Below are 11,429 nucleotides of genomic sequence, written 5' to 3'. Positions count from 1 at the left end.
TTTTGAACTGGAGAAGGTTTCTCGTGAAATTAGCTTGAGGCTCGAGGTATGCATGATCAACATAAACTTAGGTAAAACACGCAAAACACTTTCCTCATTAGCAGACAGTGAAAGGATTACAAAACGCAAATTAAACATTTTCGACAAGTGATACAGGGGACTGGGAAGATAAGTATTATAAACTGTGAACACCAATGTTCTGGAGCACAACACTTACATTAAAAGACGAAAACATCCAGGTCCTGATTAATCAGATTGCATTGTGGTGCTTTTCTGCAAACCTCCACTTGTAATGTCCCTACAAAAGAGTGACAAAGCTCAGGATGGAAAATCTGAAGGGATGAACGTTGGCTTATTTTCTGAAGATTCACAAAGCTAAGACTGGGTTTTGGTGATTGTTTCCTTTCCACTCCCAGGAGGCCGCCAGTGGGGGAGAAAAACACCATCTGATTCACTCCTGGCCCTTTTTAGTGAAGGAAACTGCCGTTGCAGGAAAGGGGTTCCACTCAGTCATCCCAGCTGCATGCTTTACCTGGCTGTACCAGGGATCCAGTAACAAACGGACAACTCAGCTGACCAACAAAGAAAGTGGGGTGGGGGGACTGGGTGCACTTTGGGCTGGAGGTGTTTTTCTTTTAAAAAGCACTTATTGTATGCTCTTTTGCTGGTGAAATCTGAAGCTGTAACAAAATAAGGTCGTAGTAAAGGTTACCTGAACATACCGCCACGTTCAGACTCTGCGAGGTCCAAAACAGGTTTTTGTTTTAAAAGTTGCTCATTTCTTTCAGCTTCAGCACTAATGTCATGTCTCAGAAGGATCAGTGAATGAGTAGCTAATCTTTGTTAGAAATTGTATTATTTTTCAGGACTACAGGTTCATTGTTTCATTGCATTGCAAAGTTTACTGGCAACAGTTTGAGGTGTGGGCTGTATTCACTGGAAATAAAGTTTTAAAATCTCACAAACACCAGAGTATAGTCCAACAGGTTTATTTGGAGGCACTGGGTTTCGAAGTGCTGCTCCTTCATCAGGTAGCTGTGGAGTAGGATCACAAGGCACAGAATATAGTGCAAAAAGATTATAGTGTCATGCAACATAAGTGATGAATTGAAGAAACCTAGATTTCTGTTAAATCATTCATCTTTTAAAATGGATTGCAGATTTAGGCTAATTAATCTGTACATTCCAGAACTTCTTTTAAGTCACGTTTTCCAGGAAACTTTATGTTTATAAAAGGAGGTAGCACCTCACGTCAAACAATGCATGAAAGCTGTGAGGTTAGAGTCTGTCTGTATCCCAATCTTGAGTCAGAATGGTTTACTTCCAAATATATAATCCTGCAAATGCAAATTCACTCCAAATGCGTGAGTGTGCGTGCATGAGAGAGAGAGTGTGTGTAAGTGCGTGTGCATGCTGGGTAAAGTGTGTGTGTGATGGGGTATAATCATGTGCGAAGATGTATGCATTGGTGTGTGTGTGTAGGGACGTATTATTGTGTGTTGAGAGAGAGCATGTCTACCGGAAAGGCTCTGCACGAGCGTGTGAGTGTGTAAGTGTGAGAGAGAGCATAACAGTGAAGGGGGTTACCTGTCATGTGACATGAACCCAAGGTCGCGGTTGAGGCCATCCTCTGGTTTGCCAAATTGGCTATTAGCCTTTGCTGGGCCACTAAAAGTGATTAAGCAGTTACACAACACACATGGGAGAGGGCAGGTTGGGACTTGTCTTTCGATTTGCAGAACGTGGGACGTTCTGGGTGCTGGAAACTAGGGAAAAACACACACTGGAGGAATCTCGGCACAGAGAGATGGAGCTGGAAGCCAGGCTGGAGACACGTTGGGGGAATCACTGTGGATACAGGCCGTTTGGCCCACCAAGTCCATACGGCCCTCGGAAGAACATACCACCCCACAGCTTATCCCTGAATTTCGAACGCCCAATCCATTCTAGCCAGTACATGTTTGGAACATGGGAGGAAAATCAAGCGCCCAGAGGAAACCCACGTAGACAGGGAGTGGGGGAGGGGTAGAAAGGGCAAAATCCACACTGTCACCATGAGGGTGGGTTCAAACCCAGGTCCCTGGTGCTGCAAGGAATCCCCTCTCCAGCACTCGGCAACCGATTGGCTTCTGCCCAATCCTGGTGACACTCCAGTCAGTTTGAGGAAATCAATTTGCTTCCATAGAGTTTCCACGGGGCAGGGGTCGTTGTTACCCGCCAGATTCAACAATCCAATGAAAGGCTCGTCTACAGCGAGAACACTAGTCCACATTTCGCGAAAGAATTAAATTTCTCTCTGCAATTAGAGCCCTTGAGCCCTCCACGCAGGCTGCGTGTATTCATGGGGATTCTCAATGCATGTTGATATTCGAAATTCCCCAATCCTGGGAAAAAAGATTGAGTGCATTCACCCTCTCCATGCCTCTCAGGATCTCTTCACCTCTATGAGCCCGCCCCAACCCCCCGAGGCTCTTATGCTCGAAATAAAAACGTCTTAGCTTGTCCAACCTCTCCCTGTTACTCAGACCTTGAGTCCTGGTTTCTTGTAAATGTCTTCTGCACTCTTTTCAAGTTTAATAACATCTTTGTTTCGCAAGGTGATCAAAACGAATCACAATACTCCAAGTGTGGCCTCACCAATATCCTGATTAACTGCAACATAACTTGTCAACTTCTATACTCAATTCCCTGACTGATGAAGGGCAGTGAGGCTTAAGCCTTCTTCACTGCCCTGTCTACCTATTTTGTTGGACATATCGGACCTGCTCCAAACTGGATAATCTAACTGATGTGACAGGAAACCGCTTCCTTTCTTGAGACAAGTCTCCCAGAGAGAAGTTGCTGGTTGACTGTCTGAACTACTGAACCTCAGTGCCCTCCTGCCCTCAGGAGGGGGGTCCACATATTTGCGTAAAGTGGTGCTCGAAATTTTTTCATCTTTGGGATGGATCTCCATTCATTCAGTGCTATGGAGTCATGTAGGCCAGAAACATACCCTTCAGACCAACCAGTCCATGATCCCCAACTAAACTAATGCCACCTGTCTGCTCTTGGCCTATAACCAGTTTGTTAATAGTTGTGTTTATTTTTTAACTGTAACGATTGGATAAAAAATTGCTGATAATTGATTTTAAAGTGTTGGGGATTTATTTTTATCACTAGAACAGATTACACCACTTTTCAGGCTAATTTTACCTAATGTAGGGCAACATGTTCCTCTGGGTGTTTCTGTTTGAGATCTTGAATGCTGCTGTGATGTCGTGCTGAATGCAATGGAGTCAATATTAATCCTAGCCTCACTGTGGCTGTGGGTGAATTGCCTTAATTTGGCTCCTGACTCAGAAACTGCGCAGAGAATCAACTGCTGAAACAATGATTTGCACTTTATTGTCTGTAGCAACCAAAAATAACCCCCCCCCCCCACACAAGTCACCAAGTTCAACCTCACTCCCAACTTGGGGATCATCCAATTGATGGCAGAATTTAATTGACTTTCCACCGACAATATCTGTCTCTGGAAGTGTTCAGGGATTCACTGCAGTGTTGTTCTTCCAAGTACTGCTGCTGCATCTTTCTGGGTTTAAATTCTGGTGGAGATTCATCACTTTTAAATCTGTGGTGTGATGTTTCTTTAGATTCTAACACCACCTCCCCACATTGCTAGAGACCTCCAGTGTGTAGCATACCTTCTTAGCCTTGAGGTTTAGCTGTCTGTTTGAAACAGCCTGTCCTGCAATTAACCTCTTGGTGTCAAGGCCATCCTTCCACAGACAGACTAACTTGTCCTTTTGTCACGAGTTTATTAAAAACTTATCTCATCTGTCCCAGGAAACAGCTTGTTGTTATACATCCTTCTTCCCAGGGATAGTTAGCTAGCAGAAATTAGGCCATTCAGCCCATTGAGTCTGCTCCACCATTCAATCCTGGCTGAAAACTTTCTCATCCCCATTCTCCCCGTAACCCTTGATACTTAAGAATGATTATATGGTGGAGCAGACTCAATGGGCTGAATTGCCTAATTTCTTTTTCTGAGGGCTTATGATTTTGCAGTTTCTCAGTGGCCCTTTTGTTTCTTGATCCAGAAAGAGTTATTGCTGACTCAGGTTTACAGGACCACACCATAGTCCTCTCTGCATTGTCCAGGAATAACTATTCCTTCTGAGATATTGGAAATTCCAGACCTACCTTGGTATCCCTGAATAAAATCGGTTTGTCAGAAAATCTCTGCTCCTACTCTGGAACAGAAGGATTATGGGGAGAAAATTCAGAAATCGGATGTGCAAAGAGACGATGGAGTTCTATTCCAGGATTCTCTCAAGGTAAACTTGAAGGTTGAATCAATAGTTGGGGAGGCAAATGCAATGATGGCATTTATTTTGATCAGACTTGAATATAAAGGCAGGGATGTACTTCTGAGGCTCTGTAAGGCTCCGGTCAAGCCGCATTTGGAGTATTGAACGCAATTTTGGGCCCCATATCTCAGGAAGGATGTACTGGCCCCTTTATTATTAACTATTCAATTCAGCTCATTGAATCAATTCTGCCATTTATTCCGATCACGTTAACTCTGGTAAACATCAACTCCACTTTCTTGCTATTTCGCCATAATCCTCGATTCCCTCACTAGTTAAACAAAAACTGACAGCCTTGAATGTACTTAACGACCCAAGCTCAACAACCCCCTGTAGTAACATGTTCCACAGATTTACTGCCCTCAGTAAAAATTCCTATCTGTCTTCAACATGCAATCTCTCATTTGCAGGTTATTCCCTCTGGTGCTAGACTCACCCACAAACGTAAACTTTTCCACATCAAGCCTGTCAAGTCTCCCCAGAATCGTTTATGTGAAAATAAGGTTACCTCCAAATCTTCTCACTTGTAATAAGTATAGGCCCAACCTATTCACTTCTCTTCATATGATATTCTTTTCATCCTAGTCAACCTTCTCTGGACTGCCTCCAAAGCCAGTATATCTTTCCTTGGGTAAAGGACCCACCCAGTGTTCAGTTGTGGCCTGACTGGTGCCTGACATAGGTTCACTATAACCTCCCGACCTTTACACTGTATTTAAAGGTAAACCTCCCATTTGCCTTCCCTATTTTTCACTGAACTTGGAGGAAGAGATGCATGGGTATGGGCTTCCAAATCCCTCTATTCAACAGCTTTCTCCATTTAACATTCAGCACTGTTCCTCCTGGCAAAGTGCACAACCTCATTTCCCCAAATTCTATTCCATCTGCAAAAGGTTTGCTCATTTACTTAATCTGTCTATATCCCTGTGCAGATATTTCATGTCTTCTCACCACCTGCCTTCCCATCAACCATCTTTTCTGCAATCTTGGCAATAGTGCATTCACTTTACTTATCGAAGTAAATACTTGTAAATAATACATATTGTAAATAAGTTTGGCCCCAGCACTGATCCCTGTGGCACACTACTAGTTACAAGTTGCTATCCTGAACGTGCCCCTTATCCCAATTGTATCATTGGTTAGCCATTCCTCTATCCATGCCTCTTTGCTTATTATTTCATGTGATGTGAATATCATTGGGTCTGCCAACAACCCTTCCCAAATTGTCCTTGAAAAAGTGGCGCTGAGCTGCCTCTTAAATTGCTTCACATTATGATTTGGTCTGCAATAATGTTCAGGAGCGAGTTCCAGGTTTTTGATCAATAACAAAGAAGCAATGCGATATATTTCACAGTTGGAATGCTGTGTTCACACTTACCTGCTCTTGGTAGTTGAGGTGATGGCTTGGAAGGTGCCATTGAAGAGCCACCAATTAATCAAGCCAGAATGATAGATTGTGGCCAGAGATTCTGCTTTCTGACTTTCATCATCAATCTACATTCTTTCCAGCCAATATTTTAGTCTCAAACTGCCACACAATTACTCCTGTTATAGCTTCAATCAGCTATAATAATATGACCACCCTTGGGATGACTTTTCACACTTGAGTGCAAAATAAATACAGATAATTTTTTCCAGCTTTGATGGAACAAAAAAACAGCAAATTGATGGATAATTGCAGTTAGTGCAAACAAAGCTAGCGATCGATAAAGACTAACCCTGTTCACTTCAATGGCCAAATTACATTTTGAAAACCAAATACACACAGACAACATGTCAAAGTGGTTCCTAGGAGGAGAAATGGGACATTGAAGAGGAGTGAAATGATTGCTTTTGGTCACCGCCACCATTGTCCGAAAAACATATTGAAAGGATTCTTTATAGGTAGGCAAAAAGATGGAGTGGTATAACACTTCAGACACCGCAAAGTGTAAGACCACTTTCTAGTGGAAGAAAAAGACATTTCTTATTTCTAGAAGAACGGGGGGAACAAATGGGAAATAAATCTGAATTGGTAACTCTTTCTTATTAAGGATGTTCCTTCACCACAGTCTTGACTTAGAGCATAAGTTCTTCATCAGGAATGAAGGTTGGTCCAACGGGGCTGAGAGATAATTGGGAAGAGGATGGAGATGGAGGGGGGGGTAACTGTGAATGAAATAGGTCGATGGTGGTGCTGATTTATCATGAGAGGTAAGACAGGAGGGTGGAGCGAATAGGTGGGAAGCAAGATGAAAATGTAGGACTGCTCAAGAGGCTAATGCCGAGTTGGAAGGTTGGATCTGGGACAAGGCGCGTGGTGTGAGAGTGAGGGTGAGGGGAAATACGGAAACTGTAGTTGGTGGGTCCCAAGGCAGAAGATGAAGTATTCTTCCTACAAGCGTCAGGTAGCTAGAGCTTGGAGGGGGATGCGGCACAGGACTTGCATGCCCTTGACCGAGTGGGAGGGGAAGTTAAAGTATTCAGCCACAGGGCGATGGGGTCGTTTAGGTTTGGAGTCCTAGAGCTGTTCCCTGAAATGTTCTGCAAGTTGGCATCCAGTCTCCCCAATGTGTCAGAGCAATGGACATATAAATAAATCTTATAAACAAATTGGATAAATTTTAGCATGCCGGAGTATTTATCTTTAATGAAGATAACGAAAATATTAATAAAATTCGGTGACTGTTTGATACGGTTTGTCGGTCAGGCTCAACTCATCCCCTTCAAATGAGACAATGCTATTGATAGCGGTGAACTACTCTTTTTGCTGTAAAATCACAAGTTATTGATTTATTTTCACAACTTACTGGTATTCACACCTGCACATTCAATGTCAAACTCTGACATCAGAAATGAAATTACAGCATTAATTTTGACTTACAATATTTGAACAAACAAATTAATAGCACACAGTGAATACCAAGTCTGATAAATATGAAATCAAATTTGACCCAAAAAATATACAATCAAGATGGGAGATAATAAATGGGGGAAGTGCATAAGGTAAGAAATGCAGCATCAAAGAAGGTGCTCCTCCAGGGAGTGTATTTTACCAACTACAACTGCTAAATATAAACAAACACTCTGACATGATCCTCCGGTTTTAATGTGAACCAAAGCCCCATACAGTAGGTACCATTTAAATAAGTTAATAGATACAAGCCTTGAGCCAATCCAGCCTCCAGTTGGGCCCCCCTTTTGGAGCTCGGAGCTTCCTCCAGCTCCGGTGGGTTGTTGAGCTCCTGGGCTCCAGCTGCCACTGCCACTCCTCCACTGAAGAAGCTTTGGGAAGCAGATGCAAAGGTAAGATACAGAACAGAGCACCTTTGCCAAGGAAAGCAGCTTATGGAGACATTGAGCAATAGCATCACATGGTTTTGACCCATCGACCTCTGGGTTATGTGCCCAGCACACTCATGCTGCACTACTCTGCTTCGGTGCTCCGAGTCACCGGATTGTGGATCAGTTTAAATTCGATCCTCTATCTCTGATAACATCGCTGCACAAGGCAGTGAAGAAAGGTTTAGGCACACTAACCTTCATCAGTTAGGGAATTGAGTATAGATGTTGGCAAGATATAGTGTAGTTATACAGAACGTTGATAAGGCTGCACCTGGAATATTGTGATCAGTTTTGGTCCCCTTGGTATCGTGTGATTTCTGACATCTTCAACTCTGGGTTAGTGTTGAACTTGATAGGATATTTTGTCCAACTCAGCATGTTTAAACAGTATCGCTCGGATGGAGTCATTTGAAACATTTGAGGAGGTGAGTTCAACAAGATTGAACTATTCAAAGTTACTTGGACTCTCTTTTAAACTTACATCAGGACCAGTAGTCAGAGACACATACAACATGGAAACAGACCCTTCGGTCCAACTTTTCCATGCTGACCTGATATCCTAAATTAACCTAGTCCCATTTGACAGCACCTGACCCATATACTCTGGAAGCTCATTTCATGTATGTGCCACCCTCTGCATGAAGAAGTTGTCCCTTTAATATATTTCGCCTGTCACCCTGAACCTATACCCTCTATTTCTGGACTCCTCCAGCCCAGGGAAAATACCTTGTCTTTTACCCTGTCCATCCCTCTCATGAATTTAAACGTCTATTAGGTCACTCCTCTACCTCCGATGCTCCAGTGAAAACAGCCCCAGCCTATTCAGACTCTCCCTGTAGCTCAAACCCTCCAACCCCCAGCAACGTTCCGTAAATCTTTTCTCATAGAGAAGTCAACGTTTCAGTCCTGAAGAAGGGTTAATATCCAAAATGCTGACTACTCCACATCCTGATGCTGCCTGGCTTGCTGTGTTCTCCAGACCTCCTGCTTGCCTACTTCGGGTTGCAATAGGTAGTGGCTCAGTGGTTACCACTGCAGCCTAACTGTGCCACAGATCCAGGTTTGATTCCAGCCTTGAGTGTCTGTCTGTGAGGAGTTTGCATATTCTCACAGTGTCTGCGTGTGTTTTCTCTGGGTGGTCGTGTCCAAAGACGTGCAGGTCTGAGGTTTGATGAAGGCCTTCCTGCACTTAGAGCAACTGAACACCCTCTCCCCCATGTGGACCCACCAGTGGGCCAGCAGGTCAGAAGAAAGAGCAAAGCCCTTCATGCACTCGGGGCAGAAGAACGGCCTCTCCTCGGTGTGGACCCACTGGTGTCTCAGCAGGTGGGAAGAACTGCTGAAAGCCATCTTGCACTCAGGGCTTGAGAACAGACGTCCGGGGTGCTGCACTCAGGGCAGCAGAAGGGCCTCTCCTCTCTGTGGACCCATTGGTGCTTCAGAACCCTTTCAAATTTCCCAATATCCTTCTGATAGGAGGGAGACCAGAATTGCACACAATATTCCAAATGTATTCCACAATATTCCAGTGTCCTGTCCAGCCACAACGAAACTTCCTAACTCCCATACTCAAGTTAGAGGATTGCGATAGTTTTTAAAACTCACAAAATAAAATAGGAAAAAAATGGAAGGACAAACCGAATTTTGAAGTCAACTTGGAAGCATCATTGAGAAATCGGCGGACTAGGTTTATTAGGTACCTGTTCTCCTTAAATACACGATATACATCTTTATCTTCTGCTCTTCGTAGTTCACAAAACCATGCTGAGTATCCTTGATCACATTATTCCTATCCAGATGTTCATAAATCCTATCCCTTACAATTTTCTCTAAGACTTTGCCCACAACAAAAGTGAGACTCACCGGCCTATAGTTACTAGGGTTATCTCTACTCCCCTTCTTGAACAAGGGAACCACCTTTGCTATCCTCCAGTCTTCTGGCACTATTCCTGTAGACAATGAGGTCATAAAAAATCAAGGCCAATGGCTCTGCAATCTCCTCCCTTGCTTCCCAGAGAATCCTAGGATTAATGCCATCAGGCCCAGGGGACTTATCTATTTTCACCCTTTCCAGAATTTCCAATACCTCTTCCCTACATACCTCAAAGCCATGAATTTTAATTGATTGTGACTCAATATTCACATCGGCAAGAATGTCCTGTTCCTGAGTGAATACTGATGAAAAATATTCATTCAGTGTTTCCCCAATCTCTTCTGCCTCCATGCGCAACTTCCCACTACTATCCTTGACTGGACCTATTCCTACCCGAGTCATTCTTTTATTCCTGACATACCTATAGAAAGCCTTTGGGTTTTCCCTAAACCTACCAACCAAGGACTTTTCATGTCCCCTCCTTTCTGCTCGTAGCTCTCTCTTTAGATCCTCCCTGGCTAACATAACTCTCAATCGCCCCAATTGAATTTCATGCCTCATCTTTACATAGGCCACCCTTTTCACTTTAACAAGGGATTCCAATTCATTATTAAACCACGGCTCCCTCACACGACCCTTTCCTCCCTGCCTGACTGGTACATACTTATCAAGAACATTCAATAGTTGCTCCTTGAACAAGCTCCACATATCGATTGTGCCCTTCCCTTAAAGACTACTTTTCCAAGCCACGCATCCTAAGTCATGCCTCATCGCATCATAATTTCCTTGCCCCCAGCTTTAACTCTTGCCCTGCAGTGCACATTTATCCTTCTTCATCACCAGAGTAAAAGTCACCGAATTGTGGTCACTGTCCCCAAAGTGCTCACCTACCTCCAATTCTAACACCTGGCCTGGTTCATTACCCAGAACCAAATCCAGTACGGCCTCACCTCTTGTTGGCATGTCAACATATTGTGTCAGGAAACCCTCCCGCACACATTGGACAAACACCGCCCCATTTAATGTACTCGAGCTATAGCTTTCCCAGTAAACATCTGGAAAGTCAAAGACTCCCATAACAACCACCCTATTACGTTCACTCTTCTCCTGAATCACCCTCGCAATCCTTTCTTCTACATCTCTAGGACTATTAGGCCTGTAGAAAACTCCTAACAGGGTGACCTCACCTTTCCTATTTCTAACCACAGCCCAAACTACCTCAGATGGCGAGTCTTCATCCATCGTCCTTTCCACCGCTGGAATACGATCCTTGACAAGCAATGCCACACCTCCCCCTCTTTTCCCCTCACCTCTGACCCTACTAAAACATTTAAACACTGGAACCTGCAACAACCAATTCTGTCCCTATTCTACCCATGTCTCCGTAATAGCCACAACATCGAACTCCCAGGTACCAACTCACGCTGCAAGTTCACCTACCTTATTTCGTATACTTCTCAAATTGAAGTATATACACTTCATGTCACATTCCTGTTTAGAGGCAACCTCCTGTGAAATTGATGCCATGTTCCTAACCTCCCTCCACTCAAGGTCCTGCACCCTAAAGCTACAGTCTCGGTTCCCATGTCCCGGCAGAGTTAGTTTAAACCCCACCTAAAACAGCACTAGCAAACGTCCCCCCAAAAGATACTGGTGCCCCTCAGGTTCAGGTGTAGACCCTCCTGTTTATAGAGGTCCCACCTTCCCCAGGAAGAATCCCAGTTATCCAGATACCGGAATCCCCCCCTCCTGCACCATCCCTGTTGCCACGCTTTTAACTGTTCTCTCTCACTATTCCTTGACTCGCTATCAAGTGGCACGGGTAACAAACCAGAGACAACAACTCTGACTGTTCTAACTCTGCACTTCCAACCTGGCTC

Source organism: Hemiscyllium ocellatum, unplaced genomic scaffold (assembly GCF_020745735.1).
Source record: "Hemiscyllium ocellatum isolate sHemOce1 unplaced genomic scaffold, sHemOce1.pat.X.cur. scaffold_1799_pat_ctg1, whole genome shotgun sequence".
NCBI classification, from domain to species: domain Eukaryota; kingdom Metazoa; phylum Chordata; class Chondrichthyes; order Orectolobiformes; family Hemiscylliidae; genus Hemiscyllium; species Hemiscyllium ocellatum.
This window is presented reverse-complemented; position numbering follows the sequence as displayed.